Below are 17,180 nucleotides of genomic sequence, written 5' to 3'. Positions count from 1 at the left end.
GATAATGTAGGAGGCCAGTAAGTTGAGGATGTGGATGAATGAGAAGCGGAAAAGACGACAAAGTACAAAAGAGGAGGAGCTAGACCAAAAGAAACTTATTTTAGAGCCAGAAAGAGCTGAAGAAGATAGGAAACTAAAGAGAGAAGGAAAAGGCAGGAGCAACAGGGAAAGGATGTGGACATCAGTGGGTACAAGCTAGGATGGATAAAGAAGGGAGAGGACGAGGAGACCAGGATTAACCGTTTCAAAGTTTTTCTTTGTCTTATTTTATATCCTCCTCGAACGATGCTTCTTTCTGGGCTCCCTCACTTTATTTGCCGTCATTGCGCGGCGGATCTAGACATCTACGTTATGATCGGCCGTCTTCTTCTCCACTATGGGCTAGGTCATCGTTGCATGATGTTTACACACATCGGGACAAATTGTACCCACCAATTAGGTCTATGTTTTCCACATTTTAGTACTAGGTCTGATGAATAGAACGACTTTGAGGAGGGTATAGTTTACGACTAATCATGATGGCATATCTGAAGTTAAAAAAAAAAAAAATGTATTGTGTGGTTCATATCTGCGAACCAGACACTGTAATAAATTGCTCCCCTTTCCACCTTGAGAATAAGCATTTCGTTTCACGTAAATTCGTGAGATTGAAAATCACGTCGATGTTACGGTAGTTAAACGGGAACAATATAATAGAAAAAAAAAACAAAAACACAAAAAAACCCAACTACTGGAAACGTGAAAACCAAAGATTGAGAGAGAGAGAGAGAGAGAGAGAGAGAGAGAGAGAGACACACACACACACACACACACATCAAACTTTACGAAATGCTACAGGAAAATATAGGCACATGGATGAAATGGGACAAAAGTATTTATGAGAGAAATGTGCAAATTGTCAAAATGAAAACACTTGACTCAGGAGGATTCTGCATTTTGTTGTCAAACATGCAGGACAATGACTTTGTGTCTGAATTGATTATGACTTGAAAGAAGACTATCGGTCTCAAATACGGAAGTAAGCAAAGATTTTGCGCTACAATCGCTGGATATTCAATGCCAGTCCAGATACGCGAGAGGGAAGAAAGTGGTACTAAATGCGATTATACATATATAATAGGACCGCACCGATCATTCATCTGGTAAGTAATTTAACTCAGAGTTACTCTCAAGTTTTGAGAGAGATTTTAAGAAAACACAAATCGACTTTTAGTCATGGACTAGCTCAGGTGTGGAGTTCGGAGATCTCACTCATTTGTCAATCGTGATAATGGTAATTGTCCTCCTGCCCCTGCCCTGTGACTTCTTGATCGCACGCAGTGCTCAGGAGTAGGAACTGCGGACAGCACGGGCAGCACACAGGGTGCCGAAGGATAAAATGGTATTCGGTCCAGTGCCTCAGTGGTGTATGGTATCTACCGAGTATTAGGTGGCAAGTAAACACAAACCAGTCGTTTCGAAGTAAAGCACCTGTCTCCCTGCTACTGGGTACACGCCTTGAATAACCAGGTCTTGATATGATTTTTTGTTGTCTTCGTCTTTGTTTTGTTTTTGTGTGGAACAATGTTCTGATCGTTATAACAAAGAAACCTTCATGAATACCCTTCTGCAATTGTTCTGTAGAAAAACTGAACAATGTCGACAATGGAATACATCTTTTTGGGAAGTGTATTAACATTTAGTGTATGGTAACTTATTCTTTACACTTTGTCTGGGCAGTCGCCTTGTCCACTACATCTAGTTTTATGCATAGATATACCGTAGTTATGGGTAAACTCGGCTTAGCGGGTAAAGTCGGCCCCCAGCGCACGCATTACAAGTAAATTAGTTGTACTGCGTGCGCGTGTGTGTGGGGGCCGACTTTACCCGCTAGTCCGAGTTTACCCATAACTACGGTAAATATTCTAAATAGTCTAACCTTTTCCAATAGATGTCTTAGTTTCTGTGATTATTCAATGTATTTACTTCGCCCATTGGGATGGGATGGGGCCATATGGGGGGATGGAGCTACTCCGGCTGGCCCGGTACACCTGTAACCTGGTTAGATCTACAGTTAGACAGAAAGATCCGTCTGTCCGGAGGACTCTTTATATTTTGCCATTAACGCTGTCCTCCGTAGACAGACGGAAGGTTGCAGTACCCATTGCTGTGTGGATGTTCTTAACCACTGTCTCTATGGAAAATTGGGTGAGGTACCTCACCCTTCTCGATTGCGTCTAATTCACGGCCCTAGGTCGGCAAATTTAAGCTTGTATAGTGAAATTAGCTCTTTAAGAATACATTAAACTCACCAGATTAATGAATAATCCAAAATTTTAGTCGAATTTTCAACGTAAAACACAGCCTGTCGGGTCGTCACGTTCAAACTGCAGAAACATACACTATGAATCTATTAGCCAATCACATGCGAGGTAGTTTCTACGTGTTTGTTTTACTAAAAACACGTACCTCGCATGTGATTGGCTTACAGATTCAAAATGGCGACTTACAGCTTGCGAACGGCGATGTTGCGATATCGATAAAATGTCTGCGTTATAACCGAGTTTATGTGAGTATTTCGATTGCACAATTGAGAAATTTATCCCAAATATTGCTGCATAATGTGTTATGTCATGTCAAACTTGTTTGAATGTAAAAAAGCTGTCTGAAATTTGGTTTATCGTAACGTTTGATCTGTGCGCGACTGCTCCACACAGGAGCCGCAATCATTGACTTCGGTCTGTATACGGAGGGGATCCGTGAAGCCAGACGCAGTCTCCGCGGAACATTCCCCGACGGACAGATACAGACCGATCTTTCGGTCAAATCTACAGTGTACTTCATGTAGATCAAGGTGCAATAGTAATTAGGGCCTATGAACACAAATGTATAGGTGCTACGGTACTTTCATATCCTTGTTGATTTTCTTGAATTCCACTGAACCAAATTGTGCCAACATTATTCACCCATGTAAATTTGAACCAATCAGTCAGCGGGAAGCATCAATATCGATGTCGACTTTCATGTTGGCGCCCAAAGCAACTCACTCTTGGGTCTTGGTGAGAGATTGCGGCATACACTGTCTTCGCAGTCTGAAGCCGAAGTTAGCCTTCTAATGTCATGGGATGTATCTTTCAAGTAGATTAGTAACCAGGACTCAACTGGGGAGGTAGAAATATGTACAATGATTGTTCCAAGTTGAAAGAAGTTGGTTGAGAAATGTGTGTGTGTGTGTGTGTGTGTGTGTGTGTGTGTGCGCGTGTATGTATGTCTCTGTCTCTGACTGTCTGTCTGTGCAAGTTCATGTGCACTCTATTTAGGAATTGCATAATTTCTTAACTGACTTTATTTAAGTTGCCATAAATCATTTGTACACTGATTTTTAGCTTTTACACGGCTAACTTCAGTTTAAAATTGTACAGACAGCGTAAGCTGTGATTAATATTGCTCATGAAGAATGAATTCTTTTGAGAGATGGCATGAAAGCTGATATCGATATCAATGCTTCCCGAAAACCAGTTTGGTTAAAATGTTATGTGAGTGATCAACAGAATATAAAGGTATATCCTGTAACTTTGGTGCAATTTGGGTTTGAAAAATTGATATCAAAATGGATGCGAAAGTACATCAGTACCAATGTACAGGCTATACCATGACCCAAATGTATTTTGTGAATAAAGCAGTTGCATGATACATGTGCTAGATATCATCGAATAAGCTTTTTTTGTTATTTTCTGGTTTCTTTTCCTCCATTTCATGATTATATTCACTTGGTCTTGAGTGCATGTTTTTGTGCTTAAAATACCTTAAAGCTGTGGATGTTGATAGAATTGAAGTTCCAGTTCAAGTCAGTTCTCCTTCTAGTTCAGTACTGAATTAACTTTTTCTTCACCCAGCTATCTAGATTGACAGGGTAGAGGCCTGAGGGGATAGAGCACAGCTAGTGGGTAGTTCATGATTCACATGAGTTCATAGGCCTATATGGCATGTATTGAATATGGCATATTCATTTACCTTGGTACTGTAAAAGTGTAAATTTTTGCATGAGTACTTTTTCCCCAAGCTCAAGTCTCTTTGTTCAAAAAGGGTTAAAGGCTGAAAGAGTTTATGGCACTGTCAGTTTTATCTTTCTTTGTGGTTTTGCGTATGGTGGATTTCTGTCTAGATTTTAGAGAGAGCAACAACCACAACAATAACAAACAATACAAGGGATTACCTTTACTGTCATTTTCAGTTTGTTGTTCAATAAGAAAAAAAGCAAACAAAGTTTGGAGAAAGTGAAACTGCTTGAATCTCAAAATTTTTACACTGCAAGTGTGAGCCATATAGTTTAATTTTCTGCTGGAGAGAATGACATTCTTCCCATTTAGGCTACTTACTTCGTTGATTTCCCACAGCTTACACAATCATGGAAAATGGTACCACAAATCACACATTTTTTCCAGAAAGGGATGATGCTGATTTTACAGTATTTACATGTAGATCTAAACTGAGAAGGCATCTCATGTGATGACAACCTTTGTCATAAATGGGAGTGAAGAGAAGTGACAGTTTTACTTTCGTTCATTCATAGAGGTTTCATGAACTTTGCTCACTCTCAAGTGATTATGGTACTCCTTTTTCATACATTGTGAAATTGTTTGTAGTCTATACGGTCTGTTACCCAGTATGTTATCATTTGCATGTGTGCGTGATTATTGTACCGTGATGTATTTGTGTGTGTGTGTGTGTGTGTGTGTGTGTGTGTGTGTGTGTATGTTTTAATAACATTAATTCTCTAATGTACAATGTGTACATACATGTACTAGTAGTACAGTAGATGTGAGTGTATGTGTGGAAAAAACCCCAACAACAACAACAACAACAACAACAACAACAACATCAACTTGCAGAGACATCCTGTTAGCTGAGGTCATATAGCCTTATTTGCAAAATATGCCGCTTGTGTAATACACATGTGTGTTTCATATGCCATTTCCTGTTGGTGTGAGATTGCATTGTACTGTAACTATGGTTGTCTTCAGCATTTAATCTTTCAAGTAACCAGAAGATTTTTGTCTCCACCAGATTGGCTGGCAACTCTGAACTTCAATATGTATTACATATTGAAGAAAGATTAGATGGAACCCTTAAAATGCATTACATTTATGTAGAAAATCAGACAAAAATTATACATGTAGATGTTTGCTGATTTGATTCAGAAACATAAACTGTACTCTCCTAAAATGTGTAAGGATCAGCTATAAGTTATTGCACTCTGGTGGGGCTTTAAGTTACCTGTATTCTGTGTTTTAAATAGAAGGAATATTCAGATTCAGATTCAGATTCAGATTCATCTTTATTGATCTATAATGGGACATCGAAATTTTTGCTTCCATTGACATCCTTGGAAGTATACAATGACAACTCACATCACACTTGTAGATGTGTCCATGACAATTTGAACTTTATAACAAATAATCAAGTAGAAATATTATGATTTTGTAAGAATATTTGTAAATGGTCAAGATATATCTCAAATGAGAAAGATTTTTTTTTCTCCACCTTGTGAGATACTAGCAATGAATGATGATAATAAAAGTGAACAGCCTCAAACCACAGGAATACAGTTCCAGGGACTTGATTTGGAAGGGAATGCACCAAACGCATGAATTGGCCTTGTGTACATTTGTACATACTGAGGTTGTTTCAATGATACAGCCTGTACATTGTATCTCTTCCCATTGCAGAAAGATGTGACTACCATGTGAATCCATAACAAATCTACTGTGCAGTACACCCATATCTAATGCTAATTTCTCTTTCAGCTTTCGGCATGTACCCATAATGTACACGAGTGTCACTAAAGTGGTTTTAGATGTGAACAATCTGTCCGACTGCTTTCTATTTAAATGATTGTATCCATTCTCTCTGCTTTGACTGGAAGTATGACATTACAGGGGCGGATCCAGGAATTCCGTAAAAAGGGGGCGTGTTTACAAAATTAAAGGGGGGGGGGCGCACGCATCCCTCCCCCCATTTTTTTCTTTTTATTTCTTTTGTTTCAACAAAAAATAAAGGGGGGGCGTGCGCCGGTTGCTGTCCTCCCTGGATCCGCCCCTGCATTGTACAATAAAATGATAAAGCACTGTGAAACAGATGGATAGAAAAAGCCATTGTCGATTGCTGTCCATCCATTTTATTCAGAGAAAGAAATGTATCCTAGTTGAGCTGTATGGACGTGCAAGGCTTAAACTACTGGAAATTGTCATGTATACATTGTACAGTATGTTATACACACCATATCTCATAAAGTATAAATGTAGGTGATAAGGAAGTGTATGAGACTAGGACAGAGAACAGAGATTGATACATCATTAAACACTTGGTTGAACACAAAAGGAAGCCACACATTGGATTGGATTTTGATTGCAGTAACACAGCATTCATCTTTTGGTTTTAATAGTGGAGCTGTGCTTATAAAAGATGCCCTAGTTACTTCTTTGGGCAACATAATTGCTTGGTTTTGATTTCAAGTAGTTTTGCTTATCATGTGCAATGCTCAAAATTTGCATGCATTCACTTTATGCTCCTGATGTATTCTTTATTCAATATACAATGTACATCCAAGTTTTTTTTTTTCACTTTCAATATTCATTTATTCATTTTGGGGGGCCTTTGGGACTACCATGAACTCATCATAAAGTTTTGATATTGATGAATACCAAAACTGCATGTAATTGTGGAGAGCTTATATCTTTGTCTGTGACCTACAAGATAGACCAAAAAGTGGGCCTCCTGGCTTTCAGAAGGTGTTAAGTCCTATTTGGGTTAGAAGGAAATTTTGCTAGGCATGCTTGACAAGATAAGGGTATTACAGGATGCGCTGAAGTGCTGGGGCGGGAGAGGTCTGTTTTTGAGATGACACCTCATGGGTATGGAGCTTGCTGCTGCACAGAGGGCCCAGAGCCCATACAAAACCATCATATCTGTTTTGTGTTGCCTCAGGAAAGAGATTATACTGTACACTTTTAATATAAAAATGCCACATTGGTATGTTATGTTGCATGCATGATGACTGTAGAACCATGAAAGGGACAGAGTGATTATGGAAAAAATCTGGGCAAAAAAAAAAATATTTTTACCTCATCCTTTTATTATTTTTTAACTTCTTCTCTTCTTTATGTTTTTTTATTTTCTTTTTTTATTGTCTTCTTTTCCTTTATTGGTAACAATAAAGCATTTTTTTTTTCTCCTGAATTAGAAAGAGACATTAAGTAAAACAGAACACAAATTATTAGATATATTCATCCGAATAGAAACTTCATATATGAAATTTCATTTAAATGAATCATGGGCTCTTAGTGAATTAGGAGAGTTGAAAAGCTCTACATGATGAAAATATGGCCTTAATGGTATTGAACTACCTGAGTGTTTAATGCTAAGAACTAAGACGTTTTATGAAGGAGTGTTCAACAGCACTGTGAGAATACTGTAAAACGAGGAATGTTCGCATGCATTTTAATTTCGCGAATTACGCGAGCGCCAAAATTCGCAAAATTAAAATGCACGTGAAAGTTCTTGCCTACACAACGTGCATTGGATGCCAGTGGCAATTCACGAAAATTTCATGCTGTGAGAAAGGCTGTCGGCTCCAATTCGCGAAATTGTCATGCTGCGAATATATCGTGTATTACAGTAATTTGCTGGAAATGATTGATGTAGTCCACCTGGTATGCTGAGCTCAGCCCTGCCCCTTCATATGTGAAATATGCAGTCATTCACATTTATGTAATCAAATCCTTTTACGAGTATATTAAACCGACTTTGCCAGTGAAAGTGAAGCATGAAAATATCTTCTACGAATGAACATATGCCAGGTGAGCAGTCTTACCATATTCTTAGTGGTACTCAAAGCATGTGCAAGTTATAGGGTGATATGAAGCCCATGTATTGAAGTTACAAGCATAATAATCATATCAATTGACTCAGTTTTTGACCTTGTTTAATCTACATATTGTCAGTCCCTTACTCTCCAAGTGACAAAGGTCTTGGTTATAAGTGAGTTAAAGCAGTTGTGACTGTACACTGTACCTCCCAGAGCTTATAAATTGTCTTTGATGTCATAGTAATGCCAGGACTCGGAGGTAATATATCGTATGCATCTCCCACCATTGCACAATTAAGTATGCTATTAACTATCAAACTTCGGTATCAACAATATAGGCTTTTCAGGGGCGGATCCAGGAATTCCGTAAAGAGGGGGCGCGTTTGCAAAATTAAAGGGGGGGCGCACGCACCCCTCCCCCCATTTTTTTCTTTTTATTTCTTTTGTTTCAACAAAAAATAAAGGGGGGGGGGGGACGTGCGCCGGTTGCGGTCCTCCCTGTAGATCCGCCCCTGCTTTTTCACAATCATGAAAAATAATCATGATTGCTAGCAAGGCCCTTGTGATGAAACGCTCAGGTTTGCCTGTAGCTCATGGCTCGCGACTCTAAATTAACAACGTAAAGACTGTTGAAAGAGGCTAACAGTTGGGTCTAAATTTTACCATAGCAACACGACTCAATAGCCAATACTTATGAAAGCCAAGATATCACTGTTAGTTACCATTGATTGCAGAGTTACAATTACTTGCAAAGTTGCCATACTTTTTATGCAATGGGGCCATGTTTTAGACCAGCTCTAAGCACTTGGAGATACAATTACAATGTCAGTACTTAACATGGAAAATGGAGTAATGTAAGATATGCGGAAAATGTGTACCATATCAGTGAAGTTGTAGTTGGAAGGCTTGACCTGGTTTTAGAAAGGAGATAATTTGTAATACTGTAATGTTTGGTAGGATTCCAAGTGGCAAATGGATAGTTCCTGGTATGAAGAATAAAGGGGTGAAAACATGATACAAAAATCACTTTAAAAAAATGAGTACATATCATATGTACTTGTTTATGATAAAGTGATGTAAGTGCAATGTGATTTCTTTTGATATTTCTCATATCTGACATGAGTATGTTTGACCAATGGGTTTACTTGAATTTGGAGCACGTGACCGAGTGATGTTTTTTTCCCAGCATCTATTTCGTGGTGCTATCACATGTACTTTTATGTGATATACTTTTTAGGTTGCACTTTTTACCGTACCTGCAATTGCAATTGATAAAGGTATCGCTCGCATCTATTGGCCAAGCGAGTAGCTAGCAAGTTCTGGTGGCACCCATCTGTGCACATCCCACAATTATTGTTACATCAGTATCGCTTGTTATCGTCTTAAATCTAATGTTAGTCTTGTTCATTCGACTGCTGCGGACTGCAGTTGTACCGTCTGTGTTGCAATATTCAGCACAATTATGAAATAAAAGTCTGCGTGGTTGATGAAATATATTTTAATCACATCTCAAGTTTGTCAATCGATATGCGATATAAAACAAATAATCAGCTCCTATTTCTTTGGCAATGGATATTAAGCAAATAATCAATATTGGTGAAGGTGATGGAACAAACTATCACTTCCGAGGCGATCTGGATGTAGCTATCTTTCCGAAGCGCAACTGAGGAAAGATAGCGTACACATTCAGATCGCCGAGGAAGTGATAGTTTGTCACATTGCCTGAAACTAAAAGTTGATTATTTGCTTTATATTCCACATCTAGGGTCCTAGAAATTCCCATTTTATTCCACATCTGAAACCGTTTTAGCTGTCTTTAGGTATCCTTAGGGCTTACAATTGTAGGCTACGTGTGCGCGTAGATGACAAAACAATGAATTTGCTGCGCACACCGCGCGGCACCGAAGTGAAAGTGCGTTGCACTGTGTACTATCAAGTGACCTAGGTCACATGATAGTCCACAGTGCAGCGCACTTTTATTTCGCGCGTACTCATCTTGCGTTAGGACTGTGTGGACTGTGTGGAGATCAGCGAAACAAAAGGGACTATCAACATAGAGTGTAACGAACTTTTCTTCTCAGGTGATGTGGTGGGCAAAACTATGCTTCATCACGTGATCAGCTCTGGACCAATCCTATTGCAACATTCTTAGTATGTGGAATATAATACAATCTAACATTGCCTCAGTGATCCTTTAGGTGTTTATCAGCCCTCGCCTTCTGCTTGACCTGATAGACACCTTGGGGACCACCTTGGCGATGTTAGATTCTACCATCGCCTGTGCTGTCAGTGATTATTTGTTTACCATTGTCTTGTTGCCTTTTTGCATCTTTGTTTGACACAAAAATTGCAACAATTTTATACCCATGATCCATCTCTGTATCATTATCATGGGGCAAAGAAAGAGTAAAGAAAGAAAGTGTAAATCATTTTACCCAATACTGAAACTAGCTGAAGAAAACTGAGTTGCGATGGAAAGTCCATATATATGCAAGCTTGTGAAAGTCTGTTTACTTGAATATTGACCATTCAATGTACTTGTGCAAAAAAAAAAACCAAAACAAAAAAAACCAAAACCAAACAAAATGAAACTTTGTGCATGAATAGACATTGGGGTCAGTGCTAACATTGATGCAGACTAGAGGTGCCTCATTGTGAGGGCTGAGAAATGAAATTCTGATGTGATATTTTGTGTGATATAATTTAAGCATTGTGCTATAGAAGTATTGCTACATTCACATGACCATCATGACACATTGCAGGTGTCCTTTTCTGTACCTCCGTATTTAATGACCTTTCAACACTTTACACACATGTAGTACATTTTCTTTGCTTTGTGTCAAGTAATCTGCATTCACAGTTTTAAGATCCCTCTATTGGGTACATGTACATTATCCCACCAGAAGATTTTTTATAATTTATTATTATTATTTTTTTTTACACCAAGATATGGTGTCTAGATGTAACCATACTATTTCATGAAGCATTGTCACTAATAATCACCCTTCTGTTTCATAAACAACAACAAAACAGAAACAAAATGAACTGTGAAGTACACTTGTGGACAGTTTACGCAGCGCCACAATCACGTGTAGTGCATGATATCTTGACCTATAAGGTACAATGTAGCACGTCTTTCACGGCTCAGAAATTCAAGTGTTTACCCTGGACTAGCATTGCACTGATGCATATCGACTCCTATACACAGCTGCGCATGGTACTGAACTTCCTCGTTCAAGTCTCAAGACCGTTCTCAAATTAAGAATACAAAATGAACATGTCTGCTTTGATGCCTACAGCCATACATGAATGAAGCAGGCATGCAATAGGATACTTCCTCCTTTTTAAGTGCTCCCTGGTGGAATTATTTGTAAGCATTCTTGTCCGAGTGAACATCAAACAAAAGTAATCAGACGGCTAAATTGTACCTTGTTGAATTCAATTAGTTTTGATGAATTGTAATTAAGAATACAGTAACCAAAGTCACGATCGACGTAAGCGTGGAGTTAAGCAATGTACAATGCATGGAATGACTGTCCTGGAGTTCTGTAAACTTTGCTTGCATTCATACATACAGTGCTATATCAATCAGCTTTACAGGCATTACTGCGAAAGTCACCATGTTTAATTTCTGTGCACACTTGTTTTATTGGGTATAAATTACACGGGACAGAACAATGGCGTTGAATGTGATGGATACCAGTTTCTCTCGGTTTCAGATAGATCTAGATGGCCCAACTCATATACAATGCAGGCAGTGGTTTCATGTCAGTCGTCCTTAGTTTTTAAAAATTGTTTGGAGTGATCCAAGCAGGAATCTTGACGGAATCTTGCTTTTAAGAATGGCCAGACCCTACCATCTTAAAGGGGAAGTTTCTTCAAACATAAACAAGTATGTATGGGTTCAGTAAATGAAGAAAGTTTTGTAGTTCAAGTTCAAGGTTGATTTATTTCATTTCCAACAAATTAGGGATACAATGAAATGTTTATGTACATTGTATACAAATAATGTGACGAAATCAGTACAACAATGTGATGAACATAATTACGTGTAATAAAGACACAGGTAAATTATTAACAGAGATAGAAATAAATGTTATATCATTATAAATGGTAAACTCAGAAACAAAATTGTTGGAAATGGAGGGGACTGCTAAAAAGCAGAGCTTGTAGTATGCAGTCCCCTCATAAAAGAGGGCAAAAAAGTCAAATTGCACATGCACTAGTTCCAATAATAGACAATGAATATTTTTCTTTTTAAATTATGAAGTTGTATGTAATCAGTATGATGAAGAAAGTCTGATTCTCTTTCCCCATACCAGTACATGCTGAAAGGTGCAAAGTGTATTTTTTTTTCCATGATATACATTGTAAATGATTTGATTTATCACAAATTAGGGAATCAGTGAAATTCATTGAAATTTTTTTTTGTCCATCTGGACATGTGTTACAATGTTTAATACAAATGATATCAAAATGATACCACTATGAAGTACAAACTTTCTTTTTCTTTAAAAGAAACCAAAGCTCAAATATGTGGATTGCACAAAAGCAGCAATATTAGTAGAACACATTTAATAGTGAAAGTTTGAGGAAAATTGAAAAATTGATTCAAAAGTTTTGGTGCCATCATCACTGGATAAAGAAGATTACTACACTAAAGGGCTTTTTACACTTGTAAATTTTTGCTTAGTCCCGTACCAACGGTGGGGCTAAGGGGCGGCCTTAGCCCCATCGTTGGTACGGGACTATCCTTAGCCCACTTTCTGTTTACACTCGTTTTTGCCAAAGTGGGCTAGCCCCACCAATAGTCCGGTACTATCTGGCCCTGCGAAATAGCAGGGTTAGCACCGCAATTGCGGTGCCAAGCAAGTGAGTGTAAACAGAACGAAAAAATAATCCGGGGCTAAGCGACGGAGACGAAGTCCGACCCCCACTGAGCAATCAGAAACGAGGTATTCAAGTGCTGCCGGTGCGTGCGTGTACGTGTACAGTGCACAGCGTAATCATGAATATTCATGTGGTTTGGAAAGTCCGGGGCTAAGAAATACAAGTGTAAAAAGGTCAGTTTTCTCCTTAGCCCTGGACAAGAGATAATACGGGACTAATTGGCCAGTGTAAAAAGCTGAAAAAATTGGTACGGGACTAACGATAGTCCTGGGTCAGAGAAAGTGCGGGGTTAAGAAACACAAGTGTAAAAAGCCCTTACATGTGGTCATTAAGGAAAATTCCACAAAATTTCATATTTCAGTTAAGGGTAATGTTGTTCCTCCTGTTTTCTGAAAGATGTTAGTCAAATGCTCTTTCATTATGGTATAAAAGTGAAAATATCCAAGAAGTTTATGGAAAAAAACTGTGGTCTAGTTTTCACAAGAAGAGGAACACTCTCTCCTTGGGAGAAAAATCTCTTGGTTTTTGCTCTTATTTGCCCCTCATCCCACCTGGGGTTAAGTTTCTGTTTACATGTACCATGTGACTCACTCAAATGGCACTCCACCCCACTGAGCTTGAACCTGGTAGTTTTCTTTTTCTCATGTTTTAAAGCTAGAAAGTAGTTCTCGGAAGGGCTCAAAATTCATCTTGAACCACAATTTGGAATTTACTTGCAATGTATTGAAAGGGCTTACCAAGAAACTTGCACATGTGGTTGGCATGATTTGCCAGGATATTGACTTAAAAAAAAATAAAAGCACTTATTTAAAGATCAAAAGTCAAAATAGATTAAAGTTAACATTAGTACCCTACTTTTATTCCCAATGCACCCACACTGTTCAGTTGTGGTAGGTGGAACATTACGTGATGATTGATTTGCTGTTGCCCAATTTGTTGATTATCGATAATTGATTATAAAACATTACGCAGCAACCAAGATTGGATATATTCGCAGGTGACAGTACTGTTGCATACCTTTTTTTGGCTAACATTTTGTATTTTCATTGCTACCCGATGGAAATGATTTAATGTCACAGCATCATTTCACACATTTCGTATGCATGCATTTCTATCGTTTTTAGAGCAAAAATAGACAGTTTCTGCAGGCATATGGAAACTATGTTTTTACCTTTAACTTCAAGTCTGACTAGATAATGTGGTGCTGATGTGCCCTTTTTGCAGAACAGCTGGAGGTTTCCCCAGACTCACAATCATACTGAAAGAAGTGCTGAAATTAGATCAAGTGAAGGTCTAGATGTCCTTTCTACACCATGTTTCAATTCAAATTGGAGCAGAAAATGCACCAGTAACTTCAGGCCCTCAAAACAGCTTGACATTTCAATCATTACCAACCTGTATGTTAATGCTGAAAGAAGTCATTGATTTTTTACCATATTTGCATGGTTTTAGACAAATTGGCCAACCTCTTCTGTTGATATTGTCAAGACATTTGTGTAACTTCAAAATAGGCTAATGTACATACAATACTATGATCTTATTTTTAATTAAGAAATGGCAAATATAGTGCATCATTCACGAGTTAGGTTACAGTACATGGAGTCATCTTTGACCTAAAAAGAGAATATTCAAAATAAATGAAACAAGAATAATGTGAGAACAAATCTTGGTGATCTCAATGTGTGTTTGTGTTTTAATTTTTGTGGATTTCATGCATCTAGTATTTGTGAACTAACAAACTCATCAAAATATTGCCTCGCATCTTAACACAAAATTGCTGTACAGTGCATATTGTTTCTTTAATGGGATATCACTAACTCTTCCCCCCCCCCCCAAGATAGATGTGCAATGAGTAGTACAACATTTACTTATTTCTCATTTCGTCACTGCAGTATTGATGGCGAATCCAATCACTCATAGAATCGTTAAAAATTCCAATTTGTGAAATATTATACAAGTTTGAAACTAGCTGGCATTTTGTATTCACAGTAATTTTGAACATGAGTGGCCTCAAGGAGAAGTGCTGATGCTACAAGTAAAGATTGTGTGTGTGTGTGTGTGTGTGTGTGTGTGTGTGTGTGTGTGTGTGTGTGTTGTTATGGGGTGGAGGAGATACATGAATATGTTTGATACAAAATGACAAAATACAGAAATTATGCCAAATGGGCAAAGTGTTTGGAACTTCTGATGCAGTCATCAGAAATCAAATGTAATATATATTTTATGACAGTGTCAGTTGTATTTGCTGTCTTCTGTTTATGTCATAAAGCAGTAAAAGGTGTGTATTATACACTGTAGGCGCATACATACACATGTCTTTGTGTGTATTAATACGGTAATGAAAAGACTTTGTCATTGGTGTGCACATCTGCATACTTCATCTGTTAGTGATGTTAATGAACAGCGCTGACTGTTGGAGTGATATGACATATGGTTGTGGGTTTGTTTACATTGTGCATGTGGTCAATGCCAGGATGTAAAGCGGTACAAGATACTTCCTCTTTTTCTTTTTCTTTTTTTTGAGAGAGAGAATTTTAGGTGTACTGTACGATGTACAACTGTAGCACATTAAAGTGTACAAGTTTGTATTGTAGTAGGGCATATCCAGTGTGTGTTAGTGTGTTGATGGCATATCTGTGTGCCATTAACTCTGTACATAGAGTCATGCTTTTAGATAGTAATCCATCAAGATAACTTTTCTGAATAAATCATCACCTTCTTCTTACCAAATTGGCAAATATCTCATATTATAACAGTTATATCCAATATAAGAGGAGGGTCAAATGGAAATAGTGAGATTTATCAAATTGGTGCAAAATCTGAAAAATCTGGAAAAAAATGCCAATTTCAGACAGAAACATTTATGTTGATCTTTTGAAATTTGTTGCCAATTTAATGATCAGATATAATTAATTTAATGTTTTAGAGGCTTACAATATTTTGAATTGTTGATTCTGCAACCAAACTATATTACTACCAAAGTACATACAGGTATGTGGCTCAAATGAAAAAGAATATTTTGTTCTATCCTATGAAATGTTCACAATGAGCAAGACAATGCTATTACACTGTATTAAAAAGAAAAAGATTTTGGTCCTAATCACTAATGATATGTTGTTTCCAGGGCTTTATGGGATATGTGGGAAATAGTGACTCTGTAGAAAACCTGTCTCAATAATTGTATATGCTGGTGGACAACATCATACTGGCATTCATTCAGTGCATTGTGTTGACAAAAGCTTTTGTGTGCATTTTGCTTTCACAAATTGTGTCTTCTTGTGAAATTTGTGAAAGTTTCATACACACAAAAATGTCTTGTTTTACAGTACACGTATTGACATACAGTACAAAATATGTGTACCATGCTTTAAAATTTCCAGAGACTCCATCTCTTCTGCTTTGAGACCATTTTTGCAAAATCTCCACTCTCCAACTTGAGTTTGACTTTCTCCTGGCCTGGCTGTTTATCTCCTGCTTAAAATGTACCTTTCTCCTCAATTTCAGTTTTGTCATATTTTCAAATCTACTCTAAGGCTGAGATAACACAAGGGAGCATCTATAAAACTAGAACTGGACCCTGGCTGCATGGCTGAAATAATGCTATGCTGTGTTTACACCATGTTCCTGACGGCAACGGCAGTCATGTTTCAGACCACCGTGGACAAAACGGGATGGACATGAGACAACGCAGTGGGATGAGATAGGCAAATGTGACAGGCCGTGATTGCAGTGGATGCCCTGTCAGATTTTTAAACTGTCAAAAAATTTGCCATGGCAGTCCCGGTGCAAATATGACAAACCATGTAGGCCGTATTAAAACGGGGCGAATGCAACAAAATGCGATGGCATGTAATAGGCCGAAACAAAACTTGTAGTGGGACGCGACAGAAAATATTATATAGTTTAGCCTGACCAGATGTCATGGGAACAGCGTCTTGATAGCCACATGTTCACCGGAGTGAGAACTGGAATGAACAAGACTGAAATACATCTAGGAGGAAAAACAGGAGAATGCCATATCTACCCATGGTACACTATGTTTTGAGTGAACAGGGCTGCCGTGGCCGCCGGGAACATGGTGTAAACGTAGCATGAGCTTTAATAGCGCATGTGATGTGTGCTAGGGCACACATATTGTGCTCATGTTCACAAGATCTGAGTCTCCAGTTTGCTATAGGGAGTCCAGGCAGGAGAATCTCCATTTTTAGCGTCCGTCGTGCGTCGTGCGTCGTGCGTCGTGCGTCGTCCGTCGTCCGTCGTCCGTCGTCCGTCGTGCGTCGTGCGTAAACTTTTTACATTTTCATCTTCTTCTTGAAAACCCCAAGACCGATTTTCATCAAACTTGGCAGGTAGCATCCCTAGGGGGTTAGGAACTCAATTTGTTAAAATGGGCACCATGACCCACCCAGGGGGCCCCCAGGGGGGCCCAAACCCCCCAAAATTA

General features: G+C 38.4%; 1 protein-coding gene across 1 annotated transcript in view; it reads left to right on the top strand.

The window, feature by feature from the left end:
• Window positions 1-1,023: 1,023 nt before the first annotated feature.
• The window catches only part of LOC139743805 (arf-GAP with Rho-GAP domain, ANK repeat and PH domain-containing protein 2-like), a 116,798-nt gene continuing 100,641 nt past the window's right edge, over window positions 1,024-17,180 (top strand). Inside the window, exon 1 of the mRNA XM_071654259.1 lies at window positions 1,024-1,142. The gene's annotated coding sequence lies outside the window, so the exon portion shown is untranslated. The remainder of the gene's footprint in view (window positions 1,143-17,180) is intronic.

This window comes from Diadema antillarum, unplaced genomic scaffold (genome assembly GCF_040938485.1).
Source record: "Diadema antillarum isolate AM-2024a unplaced genomic scaffold, OU_Dant_1.0 seq00001106_RagTag, whole genome shotgun sequence".
NCBI lineage: Eukaryota > Metazoa > Echinodermata > Echinoidea > Diadematoida > Diadematidae > Diadema > Diadema antillarum.
The sequence above is the reverse complement of the archived record's forward strand: the minus strand, read 5'-3'. Positions and strand labels throughout refer to the sequence as shown.